The sequence below is a fragment of the Anas acuta genome, chromosome 3, assembly GCF_963932015.1.
Source record: "Anas acuta chromosome 3, bAnaAcu1.1, whole genome shotgun sequence".
NCBI classification, from domain to species: domain Eukaryota; kingdom Metazoa; phylum Chordata; class Aves; order Anseriformes; family Anatidae; genus Anas; species Anas acuta.
The window spans coordinates 104,643,967-104,664,144 of record NC_088981.1 but is presented as its reverse complement, the minus strand read 5'-3'; positions in this window follow the sequence as shown (position 1 = coordinate 104,664,144).

Here is a 20,178-nt window from a genome sequence, read left to right as displayed (position 1 = left end):
GCCACCATCACTGGGGATGTTTGGACCTGGTGCTTGGGGACATGGTTTAGTGATAGACATTGGCAGGGTGGTGGTTGGACCAGATGATCTTGGAGGTCTTTTCCAACCTTAATGATACTGTGATTCTGTGATTCTGATTAATTCCACTTAGTATCAGTGGTTATTTTGCAGAAGCACATAGAGGTCTGCTTAGCTTGAAGTTCATTGTACTGGAAAAAATGGCAGTCCTTGCCTGAAAGAGGTTGCATACTAAAGAACAAAACCTAAAATGTACTCGGGGAAGAAAAATAAATGTGGTAGGAATGATAATGGGCTAGTTTAACAAAAGTATTACTAATACTTCTGTTAAAAAAAAAGAGCTCCTTAATTCCTTACTTGCCTATAGACTGGGAGATGGAAATATTATGTATATGAAATACCAGAAAGAGGTATCCTTTGTTTATTTAAGGACTTAATGAACTCAAAGGAACTCCTGTAAATTCCTGTAAAATTTAAAAAAAGGAATTCCTGTAAAATTTATTAGCTAAAATTCTGTTCTAATACTTGAACATGGTATAAAAAAATCTCAGGAATATCATGCTGATTATTGTTTCCCCAAATATCTTCTATAAATAATACATATAATAAGGTAAACATTTTTTAAGCTTTGATGACAATTTGGAAAAAGAGATTTAAGGTGATTTGTGGGTAGGCAGATATATTTATGAAATTTCATCTCTAAACCTCCAGTATTAGATACCCTGAAAAAAGCCATTCCCGATGTTTTAAGAAGCTAAACATAAAGTACCTAGTGTACCTGATTCTTATTTATTTTTATTTTTTATTTGTTTTTTAAATCCCTCAAATTAGAAGCACTTATTAAAAAACTATTTGAAACTTTAGGAGTCTTGATTAAAGACTAGTAATCAATTTACTGGTCTTGAACTAGATTTATGAAAGATACAACCTCGTATACCACTTCATAATGTTATATGAAATATAATATAAAAAGATTAAATTTGTATCAATTCATCTGTTTATTTGTTTGTTTTTTCCTAGACTTCAAAAAAAATGTTTTATAGAAATTTCCAAAAGCATCTGTGACATTTCACTAACTAGGAAGAAATAAGGCACCTACTAGTTTCTTTACACTTCAGACTTAGAAATAAATGAGATTCCTAAAACAGCCAGACACGGGATTAAATTTTTGAACTGAATGTAAGGATATACTTAATATAACTGAAACTAGAAAAGAAAGGCAGGAAACAACTTGTGAGTGAACTAAGATTTTTGCACACAGGATCAGTGACATAAAGACCAAGCAAGTGTCTAGCACTGACAAAAAATTTGTCAGCTTTACTAGATAGATCCTTGGACAGAATTAGGTAACTTTGTAGGTTTTTGAGTACTGTATGTCGTAAAGCTACGGCATCCTCACAATAGAACATAATAGTTAATCCCTGGTTAAGTGATTGTATAAGTGTCAGTTTTAGTGCACCGGTCATAAATACTGAAAATGAACTTATATTTAAGATCATTAATTGCCAACTTTTTAAATGTTGTACTGGTTTTGCACTGAGGATGGGAATGTGTCTCTCAACAGAGAGCAAACGGCAGTAAATCTTCCAAGGCAACTAGCTGAGCAAGCAAATTACTCAGCACATAAAAGAAAGTGTTATGACAAACAAGATTATTAAAAAGGACCCTCCAGTTATCTTCTGGCCATTGAGTTCCATCATCAGCTTCAATGAAGTAGCAAAAGCTAATTAGCCCCTGTGGGGAAAAGGGAAAGTTCCAATAATAGCCATAATGTCAAAGGCAAATAATGTTATAAATGTAATTGATAACTACGCTCTTGTATCAGCTACCAGACCAAAATGGATTTTTTCATCAACTGCAACAGTTCAGGATGAAAATAAGAATATAAGAAATAAACAAGTTGTCAGACAAATGCAGCAGAAAAACAAAAGTGTAGGCTAGCTTGATTTTCATTTTCTTAGATAATATAAGTGACAACAACAAAAACAAGACTTTTGCTGAAATGTTACACAGATGTCAGAAATGATTGCAGTTTCAGGGATTTTAGCTTTCATTCTTTAAGACAGAATTATTTTCTGTTTGATTTCCTTTGGCACACTATCATATTTTGGACTTTCCTTTGAGTGGATCAGATATTCAGATTTCTAAATGTATGCTCTTCTGAAAAAGAGACTTTAGAAAAGTATTTTCACATTATTCAATACAAGAGTACATTTTAGCATACCAGAAGTTTCTTTATATTTCTCAATATATTTTCATATTCAGTAATAGTAAAAAAGATGTTTTGAAGTAATTTTCCCTTCAAGTCCTTATCCAAAAACACAATCTACATTATTAATTGCTACTCAAATATTCTGTCTCAACCCCTTACCTAATCCTTACACAATACCAATGACAGAAAATACTAGTTTATTAAATAAGCCTGAGAAGAGGATCTGTAAACAAAAAATACCATGTTGATTAAACTGTAACTTGTTTCTTTTCATTCTGTTAAGCACACCAAATTTTTGCCCAATTATTTATCCTTGTCTGGGTTGTCTAACTTGTACTGTAACTCCTTTCCTAAGTATTGCAGTTCCTTATTAAATCAATTCACTTTTTGTCAACAGCTCTCCTATTGGAATTGCTTCAGAACCACATTTCTCTGGTAATTAAAATATATATATATATATATATATATATTTTTTTTTCCTAGATTGCAGCCTAAATGAATGGACAGAGCATTATTCTAGTATCAATGCTATCAGATTCTTCTTCTTCTTCTTCTTCTTCTTCTTCTTCTTCTTCTTCTTCTTCTTCTTCTTTTATTTTTTTTTTTTCTCATCTCTTTTTTTCCAATTTCATATCATTCTTATCCCTTTTCAGGCTTCCTTTCAGACTCCTCTCTTCAGACAGGAAACCTAATTTGTGATTACTCTAGTATTTCCTCTTCTATTCTGTCTCAGATATCCAAAGCTGTGTTGTCCAGCTTTTCTGAATATATTTATATATTTTTTGTTTGTTTATTTTTTTGAGACATGGTCTGAATCTATGAATTATTATATACTTTTGTATGACATGTTAACAGTCAAAGCTATTCTGTTTGACTAAATTCACTTCTGGAGTGAATCTTCCATTTCATGACAAACAGTATTCATGATCATGAATAAATCTCTGATTTTTTTACTGAATTCAGGCTGAGGAAATGAAGTACAACTAGAATCTAATCATTTGGTTGTGGCTGAACAGATTATGGAAAGAGAGCTGTCAATACCTGAATACATTATTAAAGTAATGCTTCACCACAGCTATAAGATAATTGATATAAATAAAACAAGATTCTCTTTCCTCATAAGCTAGCTCCCATACTGAGAACAGGTACTTTATTAAAGTTTTATATATATATATATATATATATATATATATATATATATATAAAATGCTTGCACATTTTAGCTAGGGAAACAAAAAACCAAAAAACTACAGGAGATTTCTCTATTTGTTTGATAATTAAATTATTAAAAAATTAAATTAAAAAAATTAAATTAAAATTAAAAAATTATTTAATTAGAATTAAAAAAATGAAGAAATTTAAATTCAGATTCTGATCAAATCAATCAGATTATGATCCTACTTTATTTGCTAGCACAGAGGTGCTGCCTAGCTCATTCCCAAGGTTTTTGAAAAATCTGATAGATTCTTAAGACATGATGAAAATTCTAGTATTTAGACTGCTTGACAGTAAACCTGAAAATATTTTTGTGAATATTCTATCAAAGGTAAAAGGGAGAATACTGTGATCCTGGATCAGATTTCCTATGGTTTCAGACCAAAATGATTATATCTGATAAATCTGAAGGAGAAAAACAAAATAATTTAAATGTTGGCTTAAGTAACTAATGAAATATTCTGTGATTCATTCATGTGCTTAGCATTCTTTTCTGAAGTGATAAAACGTATGTTCTGGATAATATTGTTGACATATTTGTTCTGGATAATATTGTTGACATATTTGAGGAAGTATTTGTTCTTTATTTGTTACAGTGAATAAGAAGGACATAGCTTTCTTATTAAAACCTTCTCTTAAATATCCTATATTTTCTATTAGATAGAGAGATAGAGAGATAGAGCGATAAACTGCAATGCTTATTGGGTAACTATATAACAAAATAACTTTACTCTAGTCCTGAACTTTTCTGATAATATGATGTTTAGTTCTATTACTATAGGCTACGCAGTTTGTAATTCTTGTACAGAGTAGAAGTGTTGTGACATTGAATCAACAAGCATGTGTTTATGAGTGACCTTCTTAATTACTTGCAGAACTGATTTTATCAACAGATTGATCATTCTCTTATTAGGAAAACAGATCACCTGAAATGGCAAATGAGTCTGGCATTTAAATATTCTGAATTTATTGGTGTTTTAACATGCAGAGGTATAGTCATCTCTTCCATAAACGAGGAGATAAATGCAACATAAGGCCTACATATTTTCATGTGAAAATATGATCTTTGTGAATAGTCATGGTCAAAAGTTTTACATTTCTTTCTCCATCTTTGTGGTTTGATATTGAGATGTTTGCCTCTAAAGAAGTAATTAAAAAAGTAACAGCACGAAACATCAGAAGAGACTTTTGTTCTTTCTCAGAATTAATAAAGCTATATGTTAACGACTATAGCATTGTAGACTCCTGTATATGTTAAATGTAGATTTTTTCATCATAACCCCTTTGCCTGAAAGAGAAGCACAGAGAGCTATACAGAAGATAATCACTTCTGACTTAGAGTGATTTTCCTTACATAATTCTAGTAATGAGAATATTCTGACAAAATCTGTCTTACTTATTAAAATAGTCACAGGTGGTCACATAAGTTGGAAAGTAATTGATGATCTACTGCATTTGGGAACAGCAGTCTGCATAGTAGACTTCTCTCTCCCAAAGAATCCAATGATGTTATCAAAATGGAACAAACTTATTGTCTTTAATATCTCACCTTACCATTTCCTTTTGTGCTTACATCTTTATGATGGAGATTTTCTTTCTCTGATCATTGTGTATTTGTCTGAAAAGTTTTCTGCAACAGGGGAGGTGTTTCTATGTTTTGTGTAAAACTGCAGTAGTATAATGGGATCTTGAATAATGGTCACTCCACATCATAAGCTAAACATGAATATAAATAAATAAATAAATAAAACTAAAATGATAATAATAAAACAAACAAAAACAGACACCCGTACTAATAAAATAACAACAAAACCAGCAATTAGTCTTTATTTGCTCTATTATCTGTTCCCATGTGAGGCAAATGAAAGAAGCCATTGTGTTGGGTCTGTCTGAACTGGAGTCACCTTTTCCCTGCAGCAGCCCACGCAGTGCTCTGCACTCGTAGCTGGAACAGCACTGATATCATTCCAGTGTTGTGTCTATTGCTGCATAGTGCTGGCACAGCATCAGGACTCCTTCCAAGCCCCCAAGCTCCCAAGGCTGGAGGTAGGCAAGTGATGGGGAGGGGACATTGCCAGGGCAGCTGACCTAAACCAACCAAAGGGATATTCCATAACACCTGATGTCACACTCAGCAATAAAAAGGGGTCTCTCATGGGGGAGGGGGCTGTTCCTCCTGAACAACCACTATACGTTTTGAGGCTCTGCTTCCCAGGACGTGGCCGAACATCGCTCGTTGATGGGAAGTAGAGAATAATTTTTTTCCCTCTCTCTGTGCTTCCATGCAGACTTATTGTTTCTTTTCCTCCCCATTCCCTTTCCCTTTAATTAAACCTTTCTCATCTCAAACCTCAAGTTCTCTGTATTGTATTTTCTCCCCCTTCATCTTTGAGGAGAGGGGGAGCGAGAGAGTGGTTATGGTGGAGCTCAGCTGCCCACTTGAGTAAAACCACCACAGCCATGCTGCCAGTTTTTCAGTGATATTAAATGTCCCACACTTCCTACTCAGCTTCTTTCAAAACTGCTTCTATAATCATAGAATCATGGATTATCCCAAGTTGGAAGGGACCCATAAGAATCATGAAGTCCAACTCCTGGCACTGCACAGGTCTGCCCAAAAGGTTAGACCATGTGACTAAGTGCACAGTCCAATCACTTCTTAAATTCAGACAGGCTCGGTGCAGTGACTACTTCACTGGGGAGCCTGTTCCAGTGTGCAGCCACCCTCTTGATGAAGAACCTCTTCCTGATGTCCAGCCTAAACTTCCCCTGCCTCAGCTTAACACCATTCCTGCAGGTCCTATCACTGGTGTTTACAGAGAACAGGTTGCCTGCCTCTCCACTCCCCCTTGCGAGGAAGTTATAGACCACGATGAGGTCGCCCATCAGTCTCCTCTTCTCCAGGCTGAACAGGCCCTGTGCCCTCAGCCGTTCCTCGTACGTCTTCCCCTCTAGGCCCTTCACCATCTTCATCGCCCTCCTCTGGACACTCTCCAACAGTTTAATGTCCTTCTTGTATACTGTGGTGCCCAGAACTACACACAGTACTTGAGGTGAGGCCACACCAGCACAGAGTAGAGCGGGACAGTCACCTCCCTTGAGCAACTAGCAATGTCATGCTTGATGCAGCCCAAGAAACGGTTGGCCCTCCCAGCTGTGAGGGCACCCTGCTGGCTCATATTCAACTTGCTGTCAACCACAGCTCCCAGATCTCTGTGGGGCTGCTCTCCAGCATCTCATTGCCCAATCTTTACGTAAAGCCAGCATTGCTCTGTCCCAGGTGCAGGACCTGGCACTTGCTTTTGTTAAACTTCATGCGGCTGGTGATCGCCCAGCTCTCCAATCCATCCAGGTCTCTCTGCAATAATGTGTTTGTTTATCAGCTCCAAGGTGTTATGTAGGTGAGAATAAAATAAATGAATTCACCAGAAAATCCTTTGGATGTAATCTGGGTGTAGCTGTGGGGAAAGAGGAAATGATTGATAATTTACAACACAACAGATTAGGATTTGCTTGTGAAAATAGTTTTCAGCTGAGAAACCTAAAGGAATAAAAGATGAAACAGCAAATGCTAAAGAGAGATTCTGACCAACAATAGGAAGGAAAAGACAGTATTAAGAGAAGAAAAAGTTCTTGTAACTGCTTAATTTGAGGCTGTTGTTTACAAAAGGCTCTAGATAAGAGGAAAGATACAAAGATTTTGGAATCTTTAAGGTAGGTACTCTTCAGTTCTTTTTTGTGAAGTAATGGAGACAGGCATTTGTGTGAATGAAGGGCTTACAGAGGTAACAGCATACTATTTCACAACCTGTAAGCTTCACTTCTGTTTTCAGCTCAAACTGAATACAAAAAGTTGTTCTAAAAATCAAGACTTTCCTTATCTAGCTCTCATTGCTTAGCTCAAAATAATAATGATGTTAAATGTGCTGCTAAAGTGTCTTTATTGTTTCAGAGCTGTTGTATCCAGCTGTGATGACACAGTAGCTATGGCAGCACACAAAACTTTACAGGCAGGTACATTCTAGTTGACACAAACCAGAGAAACCAGAGAAACACCATTGTTCCAAGTAAGAAGAACTCAGAACTGTTTTTCTTAAGCTTCTTCTCTGATGGAACTTCAACAAATTGTAAATGTTAAATATCCCCCTTTGGTAAAGAAACAGATAATTTTATCATATATTTGCAGTTTCATTCTAAACCTTCAGGGTCACATAAGAGAAGAATTTATAAATCTTAGCTTGAACTTATCCTGAGTTTCCTCCACTGGTTTTAGTCAGTGGAGAGGAGTTAAATTTATTTTTTTTTCTTTTGTTTTTGTTTTTCTAACTAACTTTTAGACAACTAAGATGTTTAATGGTGCATTTATTGTAGATGTTAATGGAGAAAGACAAGTGTTTTCACAGGTTTACAAAATACATCATAAATGTAAGAATGTGATCTAAAAAGTGTGAGTTTGATTGTCCCAAGGTTTTCATGGGTGAGTGAATTGTTGTCCCAACACACACAAAAAAAGCCTATGGAAATGCCTATCTGATTGCCAACTACAGAGGCAGCCAAGGCAGAAAGCATATTCTCTCATGTATAAATGCTTCAGATGAGCTGTATTCAAGCTCATCTGTAACTATTCCAGTTGTATTCTGGATAGTGGCATATCTTTCTATAGATCACAGGTTCACTAGGCTGAATTTACATGTACAAATACCTCGCTGAAATCCCAGTGGCTCCAGTGGTTTTGGAATAGACAGTAGCATAGCATAAGGATATAACACAAAGGGTGCTCTCTCTGTCTTTCTCCTCAACCACCAGATCTCCTTCTCTCTTTTTATGCATTAAAAAGCTATTATTATTATTATTATTTTAATTATCTGGAGCACCATGCAGACAGGTAATAAGTGACAGTAAAAGAAAAAAACATAACAACATAAGCACAAAAATAGATGAGTTGACCATTAATTGCAGAAAAGTTCAGCTATATCACAGGTTGATCTTATCATATTGATATAGTGAAATTAAGTATAAAATTCACTTCAAACTAGGTCAACAATAAACATCCGTAACCCACTTAGAGTAAATAGGAAATCATCATTAATTCTTTTGGTATTTACCTTATGTTTCTTAGCGAAAACAAATGAATTTGATATTAACATTGTGCATGCTGAATGGCTAATAGAAGTTGAATAATTCTGAAACAAATGTCTTGGAGACCTGTAGAAACACAAAGACGGCTGGAAGAGACACTGCCATCTAGCGATAAAATGACAATTTAACCAGGTCATACATCTGCAAAATCCTTGTTACAGACCAATAACATAATTTGTTATAAACAAATAAATGCAATTCCCAACAAAGAACTAATGCATTGAAGATCAACAGACCTTCAAATTAGGAGACTGTTTTTCTGATTTATTTAAGAAAATAATCTTATCAATCAAATTGTGCCTTTGGTATGAAATAAATCTATTTATAAACAGATAGATATATATATATCCCTAAGATAGTGAAACACTTTCTTAGAAGAATGTATCACTGAACATAATTATTCTTATGTTTTCTGCAATAAAATCAGGCAAATATAAAAGAAAATTAATCAGGCTAAACTAATATCAATTAAATGTAATTGCTTCACTGCTGGCTTTGAACTCCAGCATCTGTGTTGCTGTGCTTTGTTGGTATTACATTATTCCACAGAAACAATGATGAAATGTTCTTCAGGATCTACCTGATGGTCTAACTCCACTTCAGGGTAAATTATTTCTGATACACTCCAAAAAGAAAGTATGGACCAGCTGGTAACCACATCTTTCTTTTAATCTTCTCAAAAATAAACTTTAAGGAACTTTGGTAATGCTATGCAGTGCTGGTATGTATTGCCTGTTTAAAAGCAACTTCTGTACCTTATGTACTCACTGTTGGTGAAGCAACAAAAGCTGAAAAAAAATCATGATAGTTCTGAAAATAATATTAAATGAATTCAAACAGATGCATAAGCTTATTAGAAATGTTGTATTACATCAATTATTAATAAATTCTATGCAAGAAGATGGCACCACTGAAAGGGTTAACTAGCATTTAGCTGAGAGGGCAAAGGATTTAAGATCAAAATTAACAGAGAAATAGCAAGGATGGCTAGAATAAAAAGAAATATGTTGCAGCAGCAAGATAGCTTTTATATTTTATTATATGCATAATAGAAAAAGGGGAACAAAAATAAGACACAAGGACTGAGGGAATAAATATTGATATTGCAACAGCAATTGACTTGTCATCATAATCTCTTGTCAAGCTGCACAGTGTCTCTTACTCTTGCATTGACATACAGCAGCTCCAAATGTCATCCTAATTATACTGGCAGAGCAAAGTGTCCTAAGGGAAATATGAAGTGGAAACAAACAAACACAGTCTTCCCATGCTGTGGGAATGGCACTTACACTTCCATTTTAGAATCAAGGAATATCATGTTCCATGTGGATATGAAACATTAGACATCACTTATTTGTTTGGCTGCTTTAGCTTTTGTTATATACTATAGACATTTACATTTGTGATGACAGTCTTTTTCTGCAGAAAACTTTATTTTTTTTTTTCAAGTATGTGTCCTAGGCAAAATAAATGTCCTATTAATCACAGAATCACACAGAATCACAGAATTTCTAGGTTGGAAGAGACCTCAAGATCATCGAGTCCAACCTCTGACCTAACACTAACAGTCCTCCACTAAACCATATTGCTAAGCTCTACATCTAAATGTCTTTTAAAGACCTCCAGGGATGGTGACTCCACCACCTCCCTGGGCAGCCTGGTCCAGTGTCTAACAACCCTTTCAGTAAAGAAGTTCTTCCTAACATCCAACCTAAAACTCTCCTGGTGCAACTTAAGCCCGTTCCCCCTCATCCTGTCACCAGGCACGTGGGAGAATAGACAAACCCCCACCTCACTACAGCCTCCTTTAAGGTATCTGTAGAGAGCAATAAGGTCGCCCCTGAGCCTCCTCTTCTCCAGACTGAACAAGCCCAGCTCCCTCAGCCGCTCCTCGTAGGACTTGTTCTCCAGGCCCCTCACCAGCTTTGTCGCTCTTCTCTGGACTCGCTCGAGCACCTCGATGTCCTTCTTGTAGCGAGGGGCCCAAAACTGAACACAGTACTCAAGGTGTGGCCTCACCAGAGCTGAGTACAGGGGGACAATCACTTCCCTAGACCTGATGGCCACACTGTTTCTTATACAAGCCAGGATGCTGTTGGCCTTCTATGCCACCTGAGCACACTGCTGCCTCATATTCAGCCAACTATCAACCAATACTCCCAGGTCCTTCTCCTCCTGGCAGCTTTCCAACCACTCATCTCCCAGCCTGTAGCTCTGCTTGGGGTTATTGTGCCCCAGGTGCAGGACCCAATACTTGGCCTTGTTGTACTTCATACAGTTGGCCTCAGCCCATTGGTCCAGCCTATCCAGATCCTCCTGCAGAGCCTTCCTTAAAGATCAGATGACTTTATAAATAAATAATAATAATAAATGCTTCATTATAAGTTTCAGATTATTTTTCTGTTATTTTCACTATTTTATATATAAATATATAGATATTAATATGTTTCCTCAAGACCAGTGTTTTAATGTATTTTTCTCACAAGATGATTGTGAAGCATGACTGCATCAACAGAGGAGTGACTGTGTGGCCAGCAGGTCAAGGGAGGTGATTGCCCCCCTCTAGTCTGCCCTTGTGAGGCCCCACTTGGAGTACTATGCATCATAAAATGCATCCAGAGGAGGGCTACAAAGTTGATCAGAGGGCTGGAGCACCTCTCCTATGAAGCTGGGGACATTCAGCCTGGAGAAGAGAAGGCTCTGGGGAGTCTTCATTGCAGCTTTTTAATATTTAAAGGGTGCTTTTAAAAAAGATGGAGAGCAATCAGAAAGGCAGATGGTTATAGAACAAGGGGGCACAGGTTTAAATTAAAAGAGGTGAGATTTAGATTATATGTTAGGAGGGAATTCTTCACTCAGAGGGTGGTGAGGCACTGGAAAAGGTTGCTCAGAGAAGTTGTGGATGCCTCATCCATGGAGGTGTTCAAAGTCAGGTTGGATGGGGCTTTGAGCAACCTGGTCTAGTGGGCTGGGACCCATGGCAGAGGGGTTGGAACTAGATAATCTTTAAGGTCCTGTCCAGTATAAACCATTCCATGATTTTATGATTCTATGATACTATAATGATGAACCTCTTAAAAAAGTTGAGGAATAGAGTCACAGAAAGATAAAAGGCCAGTTCCACAGAAAACATAGCATTATGATGCTTACTAATAGGAGAAAAACTCAACACATTTCATCTTTAAAAGATGATAATGATACATAAAGATAATTTCCTTGCAGAAGTCTGAAAGGACGCATTTCTAGACAAGGCAATGCTATAAAACATAGCTACATTTTGCCTTTAGGGCAAAGAAGATTTAATAGCCAGAGAAACAGAAATATAGTAAGCAGTAGTAGTAGTAATAGCAGCAATGACAATAGTAGTAATAGTAGAAGTTATAGTGGTGACAGCAGTGGTAGCAGTGACAGTAGATATTGAGACTTCAGATATCTTCTGGAGTGAATACACCTAGATTGGAAACAGTTACAGAGCTATAACACAATCTACAGAGAAGATTTTTTTTTGGAAAGGAAAGCAGTCTATGTCACTGACTAGCATGCAGAGAAGATCAACACAATTCCTTTCCTAAAATCCTGAAGAGTGAGTTTCCACACCCAGAACTCACAGATGTTCAGTCACCACAGAAACTTTGTCTTTATTTTAGGAGGGCATTTATTTTTGACTGTGGGGGAAGTTGCCCACAACAAATTACACTTCTCTTCTTTCCATAGAAAGTAAAAACAGTCACATCTTATATAGTAGTTCACATTCCCTTTCTTCATAAATCTTTGAAAAGGACTAGATCACATCTCCTGGAAGGTCGTTCTCAGACATGAGACAAGATGGTTTCCTCAAAAAGTACTAGCTCCACATGTCAAAATGATTTCCTTAGTGGAAAATGTTGAGAATAAATGAATGATTTGAGTGGGAGCCAGGGGATGTACATCATCTTTCTTTTCAAACAAAAGTTGCACAGGATGGTTTGGATCAACAGTATTTTTTCCTATCTAGTCTCCTCAATGATAAGAAATATTTATACATGGTCCCAGTAACTCCACAGATGTGCAGGCTTGAGATAATTTTGAATTTATTGTGTTGGTGGGTTCTTTTTCTCCCTTATGTGTTACACCCCTACTCTGCTCTGAGGGTTTTTCAGAAGAAGGACAACATGTAAAGATTTTTCATTTTTCTTTGACTTCCCTGAGATAGCCTCAAACCAAAGTTTGTGTTTTTCAGTTCTACTCTTTTCTTCCACTACTGTGCTAGTGTTGACACAGTAACATGAACCAGGATTTATGGTATAAAATTAGACGAGAAATGTACTCTAAACACATACATAGCTTATGTGATGAAAAATGTGAGACAAATATAAACCTTCAAACAATTAGCATGTCACAAAGATTAGCAGTTTATAAACTGTTAATTAAGTGTAATCCATGGGATTATTAATTATATCCTGGCTTAAAAGATTTTCAATAAATTCTAAAAATGATATTGGTACAAAATTAGAAGAAGAATATTGAAAGTAGCAAAGAAATTCTAGCTTTGGATGGCATTCACTGGTAATAAGCTATAGATTGTGGTATATAATGGCTTGATGTACTACACTATATGCCATTGTTTATGTAATGTCACATATAAATATCATAAATGTATTACATTATGTATTCTAGGATTCATTGTCCAGTATAAACATTTTGTCTTCTGTAAAGTTTTTATTTAATGCTGAACTTTCCTTAATATATCTAAAAATTAATGAAAGTAAAATATAGGTAAAGGAAACATACTACAAAACTTAAAATATTTATATACTGAAATAAATGCATTTCATGTAAGGTGCCATTTAGTGGATAATATGCTTGTTTAAAATTTAGATTAAAAGAAAACAAAAAACAAAACAAAGAAATAACCCTCAACTTGCCAGGACAGATGTGCTGTAAAAGGAATCTCCTTGGTTTTCATGCATCCCAAAAAGTCTGAGCTTTCCTATGTGTCCTGTTTACAATCCTTGCAATCTTGTTTGTTTGTTTGTTTGTTTGTTTTCTTCCTTTTTTTTTTCTTTTTTTTTTTTTGGGGGGGGGGGGGGGGAGGGAAGAGTGGGGTTGATAGGGTGGGAGAAAAGACTGCCACTGACCCTCCAGTCAGCATGGCAGGTGAAAGACATTTTCATGTTGTTTTAATTTCAGCCTTGTCTTGGAAAGTTATCTCCACTGGGAATAAGAAAAAAAAGACTGAACCTTTGATCAGTTGATTTACAGTGGTAAAAATGAGTTAACATAATAGTGAAAAGGTAGGAATTATAATTGGAATGTTCAATTTCCAGATGATGTAAATGAAGAGGATGGCACTACTTTGGAGCAGCAGTTTTATGGCCTCCTCAGCTAGTAGTAGTACAATGCAAAACACATTTCAACTGAAAATGAAATGTGAGGCTTTGCAAAATTTAAATATTAGCTCCTATCACTCTAAGCAGTTGTTAGTAAACCAGCCTAGGAATGAAGACCATTCCTGCTCTTCATTCCTACTAGAATGTTTAATTTTAAATGTAGTTACTATCTCTATCATGGAAATGAGAAGCTTAACAGGTAAGGTTTTGCTGGGGAGCACATCTCTGCTCATCTTACCTGAGTCAAGATGGCTCTTGGAAGAGAGAAATCCACCAGAACACTTGAACACTTGTCTCGATGATTTTTCTAAATGCTCCTTATTGCTTCTTTAATGTCTCAACAAAAAGTAATTTATTACAGAATACATGTAAGTAGGATAATCTGCATATTTATTATCCACAAAATTATGCCTCTAATGATTTAAAAATAATGGTTTAATTTGTGAGAGAGAAGAGGCATTTAAATAAAATAATAATGGTTATTTCACAGTTGATTTGAAATACCCCATTGGAATGAATGCTTTGGGTTGCCTGGAAGAAAAAAAAAAAAAAAAAGAAAATCAATCAAAACTCTTAACCTTTCTAATAGTGTATCTGGGACAAAGGAGGGAGAGAAGCTATGACTGAATTGTATATTAGTACAGTGAGTACATGTTTTCCACTCTTGCATCTACTACACCATTGGAAACTTTATTATTTATAAAAACAAAACAAAGCAAAAAAATCTCTGTAGATAATCATAGCATGAATTGCAGCAGTTGATTGAATACATCTCCTAACATCTGACAGAGAGGTAGTCTTCCATCCTTCATTTCTGGTAGATAATTGAGAACAAAAATAAGGAGAAGTCTTTTTCTGTATGACACAGTCATTGTATCACAGTAATTGTCATCCTTAGTAGAGTGGCTAAAGTTAGCAAACTATATTAATTAAAAGAAAAAAAAAAAAAATCCACGACACGACACTTACCACTGAGTCCTGTAAGTATTTATCATTTGAATGGATCCATTGAAGCCAACTGGATTACTTACTGACTCAACTAAAGTCAAAGGAGAATGAAATGAAGATAACTCCCACATAATCAAACTGAACAAGTTTTATTCTTCTAAGTGAAACCCTAAGAAGAAATTATTGAATAAATGGCCTTGAGGTCCTTTTATATTTTTAGTTAAATGTGGAGTAATCACCTTCATTTCATTGTAACACCTACAAATTCATATGCTTTGAACATGGCACAAAAAGAACTATTTTAGAGAACCTATGAGTTAGAGTGGAAAAAAAAATGATAAAAAAATGAAAATGTTTTCTTAGCAAGTATGACATTTTTCTTCTTCCTCTACCTGCAAATTCTGATAGGCCAGAAAATATCTGAGAAATTCAGGGCAACATGAGGAGGGGTCTAAAGGGGTCTAAAATGGAGGGTCTAAAATGGAGGCAATTACTACTGATGAAGAGAATAGTTAAACTATCTTGAGAGATGAGTTATTGGGAGGGAAGAAACACGAAATCAAAGCTATGTGGATAACCATGCTATGTCTTCAACTTTTCTTTCTGGAACCTTACTCATGGTGAATATTTTTCTAAAACATTGCAATAGTGTCTCTTTCAAGGGATTTTGTAGCATTTGTTCTTTTCCTTTTTGCCTGCAACCTGAACACTGAGATACTGTAGCTCCTAACAATATCTTGCTTTTTGTAGTGGAGATGCTGGCACTTTTGTCTTCATTATAATGTAAGAGAAATGTGTTTTTCCAAGAGTTCTCCAGTGTAAGAACCAATTCAGGTAGGAAGAAATAAGAGATCAGCTTGTCCAGTGCTCCCATGTAGTTCCTGCCCATCACTGGGACATAGACTCAAGTCTGATTAATCTATACTAAAGAAAACAATGATAAAGTTTTGAGAGACTGCAAACAGTCCCTTTCCCTTTCCTATAAGCTACCATGAATACCATTACATTTCCATGGGATTGAATCCCCTCAGGAAGGAAGTACACCTGCAAGTGAGTGATGTTGTTGTTACACTGCCATCTCCAGATTTGAAAGAGGGAGAACTAATTTTGATGGACATCATTTGCTGTTTATTGTTTGAAAATGTCTACAAGTAGGGACAAAAATGAGTGGCCTGACTGTATTAGGATCAAGCTAAGTGTGATGTTGCTGAGCCTGGCAAGGGCTGAAGCTTTGCACAAGCTCTGAGGCGCAACTCTATATCCCTGGAAATCTGCAATTTAAAAATGCAAGGCACGCAGAGACTTAGGTGACAGCTGAGTGTGTGTTTTAACAATCACAGTTTTGGACATAAGTTTTTGAATTTCACTTAAGTCTTGTTTTTAAAAGCTTTAATAGCATCCCATCCATAATAAGTGACATATAACTAGGACTAATGAAGTTAAATTGAGAATAAGAAATGTCTTTTCCATAATATATTCCAAATAAATATTCTATTCTCCCAACCTGCCAAGAGTTGTCAAGTGCTAACAATAGGTATTCTGGTGAAAACCGTAATTGCTTTTTTTTTTTTTTTTAGGAATTCAATTATACTTTTTCAAAAATAATATGTTAACTATTAGGAATGTCATAGAAACAAAGCACTACAAAGCAAAATAAAGCCCAACACAGGCATGAACTCAGCAAAGGGAACAAAGGAAGAATTCAGAGACAACTGGAAGATGAAAGTGATATGAAGGTAAAAGCAGAAAACAGTTTTTAAATCATAAAATCTGTGTCAGTTCTATCACCTGTTACTAGGGCTTCTTACTCGTGCATTTATTTGTGTTTAAAAAGTTTCTAATAAGTCTATCATGATAAATCTAGTCCTTTAAAATTTTTTAATGAATTTCTATTATTCACATGAATACAGGAAATTACCCATTCATTTTCCTAAGCTGGATTTTTGATAGAAGTCTTAAAAATAACATTTAATCACATAGTTTTTAACCCATCAATAACTTAACTTAAAATAGTTATCTACTTAAACAGTTATCTACAACTCAAGTTAAAATAGTTACACACTGCCCTAAAGTTTATAGGATATACAGATATAAAACTAGTCTAAAACTAGTCTATGAAGCCAAAATTACATCTCAGACATTTTTTCAAATATGATAAATCAATTGTTTAGGAAACGGATAGTGTCTTTTCTGTTCATGTAACTTACCATAAGAAGATTCTGTTCTACTTGAGTTTTTCAGCAATAATACTGTATATAAAATAGTAGAAAATCAAAGAATATACATATGTATATTATTTTTATGTGTGACTGAATATTTACCTGATCAATTTGTATCATCTTTCAGTGGGTCAGCTGATTCAATTAGCACACTTTATTTTACATTACCAGTATGCAATTATATGAGAAAACGTAACATTTGTCTTTCTTTGCTAAACCTGTTCAGAAATTAAGTTCAGTAGATCACTTGAAATGAAGAAAAAAAAAAAATATTTTTAGAGGTTGCTGAATTTTCTTTTGTATGCTTAGGTAGATAATTTCTGTGATTAGTCTCCTATTCCCTAATTTTATATGGAATCAACCACAGTTTCAAGAGGTGTAGCTAATTTTCAGCTAAGCCTATGTCTACAGAGCAGTTAGTGCTGTGGTATTTGGGAATTAGAAAACCAATAAATAAATAAAAATGAAATAATTATTTTTAAATATATATCAAAATATTATTTAAATAAATAATATTTTAAAATAAACTTCACTTCTGTTGAAAGCACGAGGGTGATAATATGATAATAGATTCCATATCAGGCACTATATATGCTTCTACTGATCTCCTACTTTGTATCTTAATTTTAAAAATTTGCTACCTGTATTAGATTAAAATAGTATGTACCTTTACCAGTGATGGCTGCAATTCAGCATAAGTACATGTTCACACTGTGTTACAGACTGCAGTAACATATGAGGCCATGATGACAGGTAGGGTCGTATCTTCATGCTCTTGTGTGGGTACTACAGTGTAGCCCTTCTTGCTCCCACATAGGGGATGTACATGTCTAGCACCTCAAAGCTGAGCCATGTTGAAGTTGGCATACTTGAAACCAGAACTTGGTAATATCACTCGATTGTACATAATGCTAAAAGGTCTATGAAGCACTACCAAAAGTTATAAGCACCTGCAATAAAGGGAAGTGAAAAGAAGGGTAGTTTTTTTTTGTTTGTTTTGTTTTCTTCTTGTTCCTACAATTATTCCATCTCAAACAATAATAGCCATTGGAGTACTATAAAGGTGTTAAGTTCTACCTCTGCAAACCTGCAGAGGAAATACGGATGTTGCATATGCAGTGTTAAAGCCTATTTACATCAAACAAATCCAACAACTTGATGTTATCAAAATGCGGAGGTCATACCCCCCTTATTCCATCTATTTCTCTCCTCTGCTCTTAGCTGCACCCATTCGTTTTGCTAGACCCCTCAAGAGAGCCAGTACAAATTTTACATAGCCAGAGGAGAATAAACCAGGAAAAATGTGAACAGCTTTCTTTTCAGTTAGAATTGAACTGAAGTCTTCAGCAAAACGGAGTTGGACTTCAGAATCTAGGTTTTGAAAGGTGAGGTAACAAAAAAATTGAAAGGTGACAGTCATACTGGCAAAGAGTGTCAGGAAAAGAACTTTTGTTTTTGTTTTTGTAAAGCATCATCTAAAATGTGGATGAGTTTCTTCTGCTACTTTTTAGGGAATCAATCCACTTTTTTGTCAGCAACCCCCTCCTAGTAGGCTACAGAGAGGTCTTATTCTATCTAAGTGAAGTTCTTTTACAATATGTAGCTTAATGGATAAGTCCTTGTGGGTTGGGTTGCAGAGCAGCATCTATGCCTCATTGTTAGTATATATTTTTGTGGATTTTAATAGTTATTCAGTATGCTACTGTTTTAATTGTTTCCAATACTTGACAAAAGCTAAATGGACAATCAGAGTATTCACATTATAAGTATATAAATGTTAATAGATTTAAAAATGTTTGACAAAAATAAAAAGCAGAGAGATCGAAGCAGGAAAAATAAAAATAATTAAACAAGCAAACAACAACAAAACAAAGGGGTTTCAAGTAGGAATGTTTCTAGTAGGAAAAAAAAAAAAGAGAGAGAGAGAGAAAGAGAGAGGCGTTTCTTCTCCTTGTTGATAAAGTTTCCTTTAAAGATTTTCAGGAATTTAAAAAGTAGAATCATAGAATCATAGAATATCCTGAGTTGGAAGGGACCCTTAAGGATCATCAAGTCCAACTCTTGACACCGCACAGGTCTACCCAAAAGTTCAGACCATGTGACTAAGTGCACAGTCCAATCACTTCTTAAATTCAGACAGGCTCGGTGCAGTGACCACTTCCCTGGGGAGCCTGTTCCAGTGTGCAACCACCCTCTCTCTGAAGAACCCCCTCCTTATGTCAAGCCTAAATTTCCCCTGCCTCAGCTTAACCCCGTTCCCGCGGGTCCTGTCACTGGTGTTAATGGAGAAAAGGTCTCCTGCCTCTCGACACCCCCTTACGAGGAAGTTGTAGACTGCGATGAGGTCTCCCCTCAGCCTCCTCTTCTCCAGGCTGAACAGGCCCAGTGCCCTCAGCCGTTCCTCGTACGTCTTCCCCTCCAGGCCTGTCACCATCTTCGTAGCCCTCCTCTGGACACTCTCCAACAGTTTCATGTCCTTTTTATACTGTGGTGCCCAGAACTGCACACAGTACTCGAGGTGAGGTCGCACCAGCGCAGAGTAGAGCGGGACAATCACCTCCCTCGACCTACTAGCGATGCCATGCTTGATGCACCCCAGGACACGGTTGGCCCTCCTGGCTGCCAGGGCACACTTCTGGCTCATATTCAACTTGCTGTCTACCACGACCCCCAGATCCCTCTCTTCTAGGCTTCTCTCCAGCGTCTCATCGCCCAGTCTGTACATGCAGCCGGGGTTTCCCCGTCCCAGGTGCAGGACCCGGCACTTGCTCTTATTGAACTTCATGCGGTTGGTGATCGCCCAGCTCTCCAACCTATCCAGATCCCTCTGCAAGGCCTTTCCACCCTCATTCGAGTCCACAACTCCTCCAAGTTTGGTGTCATCAGCAAACTTGCTCAAAATACCTTCTATTCCTACATCCAGATCATTTATAAAAATATTGAAAAGTACCGGCCCTAAAATGGAGCCTTGAGGGACCCCACTGGTGACCGCCCGCCAGCCTGACGCAGCCCCATTTACCATAACCCTTTGGGCCCTGCCCGTTAGCCAATTGCTCAC